This window comes from Panicum hallii, chromosome 2 (genome assembly GCF_002211085.1).
Source record: "Panicum hallii strain FIL2 chromosome 2, PHallii_v3.1, whole genome shotgun sequence".
NCBI lineage: Eukaryota > Viridiplantae > Streptophyta > Magnoliopsida > Poales > Poaceae > Panicum > Panicum hallii.
In genome coordinates, this window is record NC_038043.1 from 53,977,512 (window position 1) to 53,983,208 (window position 5,697).

Genomic DNA, 5,697 nt, shown 5'->3' on the forward strand with positions numbered 1-5,697 from the left:
CTGGGCTGGGCTGGGCTAGTCTGCCTCCTTCGAAGACCGGCCCAACAAAAGTGCAAATCTGTATCGGGATTTTCTTTTCTTTTTTGACGGGGAACTAGTACCATACTGTACGCTCTAATTTTATCTTTTGACGTGGTATTTTCTGTACTGAGTTTCATCTCAATACAAAGTAGGCCTAACATGCCATGGTTTTTTTTGTCAAAAAAAAAAGAAGTCATTAGGATTTGGGACAAGGAGTCGTCGACGGAAATCCACACACGAAAGATGCACATACACCATATGGTATGACAGTAGCTGCAATCGGATCCCAACTGGTATGCATGCTGATCTGCACATGCACGTACAGGTGGTACAACACCCTAGAGCTCCCCCAGCCTCTTGGCGCATTCAACGCTGCAGTCCAGCGTCTCCTCCACGCCATACCTGTACCTGAACCCCAGGTCCTCGAGCTTCTTTGTGTCAGCCCGGACCCTCACCCCCTCCCCTGTCACCCTGCACACAGCAGATCACCACACGAGATCGATCAACCACTCCAATTCTGAAATTCACCAAAGGAAATCAGGAACAATCTGACGATGATCATGTCGCGACGTACTGCTGGAGCCGCATCTTGACCTCGGGGAACCTGGCGGCGAAGCGGTCGAGGATGTCGCGCATGCTGGGGTAGCCGGCGGCGCAGAGGAAGCGGCCGGCCATGGCCGACTGGTCCATGCAGAAGGCGTGTGCCTCGCAGACGTCCTCCACGTGCGCCAGCGGCACGGAGCCCAGCAGCGCCTGCAGGAACAGGAGGGAGTTGTGGTGGGCGGCGTGGCCCGTCAGCGGCGCCACGATCACCGGGATGCTGCTCCACAGGTGCGGCTGGATGGTGTCGCCGCCTCGAACGCCCGGCTGGACTCGTCGTTGTAGCGCAGCAGCTCCTTCTCCGACAGCGACTTGGACCACACGTATGCCTGCGCGTACGTGTTTGAGTTGTTGGATCACCATTGCTAGCTATACCTAGCTATCGGTTGGGCCCGGCCATGAGTTAGGTTAGGGGAGGGCTTACGTCGAGGTGAACGTTGCTGAATCCGTAGGAGAGGTTGAGCGGCGTCCAGCACGATTCGTTGATGAAGTCCTTGTACTCACCGCCGCCGCCGTCCTCCCTCAGCGGCGAGGCGGCCGTGACCGAGGCCGTGTGGATGACGCGCCTCACCGTGCCGGAGCGCTCGCACTGCCGCAGGATGATGCACGCCGCGTCCACCGTCGCCTCCGTCGTGTTCTTGTCCTGCGCAAAACCATATACATGTATTGATAATTAGTTAAAGGCACGAGAAAAGTCCGGTTTACACTCTTAAATTATAAGTCCGATTTTCAATCTTTAATTACAAAATCGGATAACAAAAGTCATTCACCTATCGAAATCGGGTAAATTTGGCCCTTTGAATGGTTTCGAAGGTGATTTTTTATTTTATAAAAATTAAAAATATTCAAATTTAAACTAAAAATCATAATAAGTAATTCATTTTAAATAAAAAATACAAAATGGATATCAAAAGAATTATAAAAATACAACCTATATCCTTGTCAGCTATTCAAATCCAATTTATTCATGTTCATAGTATTTAGTTGCTTGTAGTTATGCCTATTTATTTTGAATAACTAAAATTCAAATAGAGCAGATAGGTTATATTTTTAAAAAGAATTGGTACTAGCTTCGTATTTTTTGATTTAAAATGAATTAGTTTTGATTTTGTAGATCTAATAAGAATTTTTTTAAAAAATAAAACCATCTAAGGGCTAAATGTGCCCGGTTTCAATAGTTGGATGGCTTCTGTTATCCGATTTTGTAGTTGGAGGATAAAATTTAGACTTTTACGATAATTCGAAGGCGTAAACCGTACTTTTCTCTTAATTAAAACTTGTTGGATTATCGTCATGCGGTGGTGTGCGGTTACCTGGATCTGTTGTCGTTCAAAACCCACCGACGAGAAGCGACAGGCAACACGAGGAGCCGGCGAGAGGCTCCCAGGACTGCTGGTGGGCCCCGGTCCCTCGGTCAACGGCCCAGGATCTGGCACATGTCCTGGCGTCTGGGTTGCTAGGCGTGCTACCTGACCTTGTACCTGATCAGGAAGGTATAGAAGTGATTTCGGTTAGTTTTCCTGCATGCACAAACACGTTCAAACATTAGTCCGAGCCGTAATCGGCTCCTCAGGTGGTCCCCCCGGCATCGGTTGTAAAGAGCCGATTGTCTTCTAGTATCAGATCGGATCTGTATATCTAAACGAAACGCACATATCAGATGGTAATATAAACTTGCTCTATAATCAATAAGCTAATACAATCTATGGCGATTAAGCTCTCATCGCATAACCGGAACATCCTACGCGTAGTTAAGCCTAACAAATATGAAAGATAACAGAATACGAACCTAAACAGAGGCCTAAAAACTAATAGAAGAGCCGATTACCGGAACAATCCCTCTTTAGATTAATACAAAGCATCGAACATACTGCCGGATCATTTAACTCGTTTGAAGGGGCTAATTATGCGGATGTTAAGCTAGATCTTTGATAAACAAAGACTAACCATAACGGATTGGATCTGCTTAATCGAAAACAGAGTAAGGTGCTGCCCTCACACCCGAGATCGGACACGAGGACAGCTAAACGTTTACAGGTTATGAACGATGCACGAATATAGTATGGAAAGCCGATACATCCCTATAAACGTTAAGATAACTAGTGTTAGTCGCCATCAACAACGCTTCAGCACAAGAAACACAAAGATAACATGCAGGGATGTTGCAGGCCCGATCACGCGAGATCGTGGCTGCGTGGCACTTACCTGAGAGAAACCCTAGAACAGGGGTGGCGATACGCCGCGAGTTATTTGTGAATGGTTCTTGATTCCTCTCTATTCGTAGTTTAGGATACATATTTATAGTCCGGAGATTTGCCTCTACTGACCAGTCCTAACTGACTACGACACGAATCCTGGCTATCCCTATCTCAACTAGCTTAAACACACGCATCTTATCTAGATACATGGCCAATCAGGTCTTAAACCGCCCACGCAGGAGCCGATTCGCAACCTCATTACAATTATCCTCTGAGACCATCTTGCTCGCGGCTCACTTTCTAGTCCAGCCAAATTATGGCGATAGCAGGATCATGACGCCATGATGCGATGGTGTCCACGACGATTTTGTCCCAATTTTATTAGTCGATTAAAATCTAGGAAGATCGTGGAAATTAAGATAGCAAGCAAATCTACCGATCGCAATCTGATGATATCTTTGTCGAGAAGTGTGGTTGTTCATGTCAAGATGCTGACTGCGTCACTTATCTATCACACATGTATTTGGTAAGGAAAATGACTCAAGGACTTAAGGTCCAGTTCCTAGCGAACGGCGATGACAGAAATGAAAGCAGACGCACCGCGCACGGCTCGGACAAGGACAACACAAGGTACGGTGGTGAAGCCGTGAAGTGGTACGTATTCAAATTTGAAAACATGCCACCGGTCCATTTTCTAGAATCCATGATTTAATTTGTTTGTATTAGGGGTTGGAGGGCAAGCTGTTTGTTTGTTTTTGGATAAGATAAGAGGCTGTTTGTATTATTTTTTCTCCATTGGATTGAAGATGAATGGAGGTCGGCGGTCGGCGCGCAAATTCCGGGAGCCTCCCACGTGGGCAGGTGGCCTCTCATGATCGGTCATCGCAGCGCTTCATCGGTCCTGTTTGGCACAGCTGAAACTTGTTCAGAAGCCGGCTGGTGGCTAGCTGGCCAGAGAAGCAGCTGGTTAAAGAAGCAGCCGGTCATAGGCTCTGTTTGGCACAGCTGAAACTTGTTCATAAATTATTAACAATTAATATATCATACAATTAATCATAAATTACTCTTAAATAAGATAATGATAACTTAATTATAAATTAGATAACATAATAGAGTGTCATTACACAAATAAATTAGGCCGGCGCGGGGGGCGGCGCGGGCCGCGCGGGGGGCATAGGCCGGCGCCGGGGGCGGGGGCGGAGGCCGGCGCGGGGGGCGGGGGCGGAGGGCGGCGCGGGGGGTGGAGGCCGATAAGCTGCAGAAGCTGGTCTGCTCCCGCTGCTCACCGTACGCGCGTTTTGTGAAGGAGGTGCGTAAGCGCTGGCGGGGGAAGTGGTAAAGAAGCCTAGTGTTTGGCCAGCCCGCAGCTTAAAATTGGTCAGAAGCTGGTTCACAAGCTGTGCCAAACAGAGCCATCAGCTCCGAGACATAGTTTTTTTCCGAAACGCTGATGGAACAGGACCGACCGGCCGGCCGGCCTTGTCAGATCTACGGATGGATTCACGGCGAGCGAGCGTAGCTTGGTGCTGGTGGGGTCGTGCTCCAACGGCATGGCGACGAGGAAGACGAACTCGCACCCGCGATGGCCGCCTCGAAGGTGTCGGCGCGTGGGCCGGCCCGAAAGCACGGAAGGCCTGCCAGGCCCGGGAGTCCGAGTGCCTCCACGCGAGACATCCAGCCCTAAAATTCTAGCCTCCCTCGTTTCCCACTCTCGCTGCCTGGCCTCCCATCGCGCACCTCCCTCTACCCCCCTAAATTCTAGCCTCGCCGCCATCACCGGCATAGATCTGCCTCCCCCCTCGCCTCCTCCACCTGTTCTTGCCTAGATTTGGTGTCCCCCTCCATTCTCCTCCCCATCTGCTCGCCGGATCTAGCTCCTCCGCACCTCGGCGGTCCTCCTCGTTTCCCCCGCGGCCTCGCCTCCGCCTCCGCCTTCGGATCCAACGCCGGTAGCCCTACTCCTCCCTCTCCTGTGACCGGTGACGGGAATTGAAGAAGAAGAAGGCGGGGAAGACCGAGTGGTGGCGACGCGAGCGAGTGGTGTCAGATCTGGTGGCCTCTTTTGCTCGCCGGTCTCCTCGGCTCCTCCGCTCATCGTCAGATCTGCTCCCCCTCCCTTATTTTGTTTCTTTTCGACCTTCTTCGTCTTCCTCTTCTTCAATCTTACTCTCCCTCTCCGAGTCAGTGTGGTTTGCCCAAGCTATCTCCGGTGAGGTCATCGACGGCAACTCCGGTGCTCCGGCCAAAGGTAACTCCAGTGTCCCCTTTTGCTCGCCTTTCTCTTTTCTTTCTCATTTTGTTTCTTGATCTGTTACTGACTTGATTTGTTCTCTGCTTCACTTGTTTGTTGTGCAGGCCATTGAGCGACCGGAGGCCGGCAATGGCTGACGGCGATGACTCTACATTCCACAACAATGAGTTGCGTGATGGGACTTCGCGGATGTGATGAGGAAGACCTGGCTGCGGATGCAAAGGAGTTGTTTGGCAGCAATGCGGCCATCGACCTTGACGCAGGTGTCCAGGGAGTTCCTTAGTGGCAGGCTACTCACCTGGTCGGGTCTGAGAGCGTGAGCACCGGCACTGCCAGTGGCAGTGGCACTTCCAGGAAGAGGAGGGCGTCCAACTCTAAGATTTGGAACGACTACGATGAGATCTATGAGGTAATCAATGGCAAGGAACGTCGAACTGGTGCTAAATGTAGACACTGTAAGGAGGATTTTCAGGGTAAATCCGCCCATAGTACTGGCCACTTGAAAGGTCATTCTACTATAGCTCAATCTCAGCTTAAGCTGATGGTTCTGTTAACATTTGGGAGTAGAGTTCTAATGTTGCTTGTACTCAGTTGTATAGGTTAATTGCACGTTTTGACCTGTCTTTA

General features: G+C 49.9%; 1 pseudogene; it reads right to left on the bottom strand.

The window, feature by feature from the left end:
- Nucleotides 1-359: 359 nt before the first annotated feature.
- LOC112881312 lies at nucleotides 360-4,493 on the bottom strand (annotated as a pseudogene).
- Nucleotides 4,494-5,697: the final 1,204 nt, after the last annotated feature.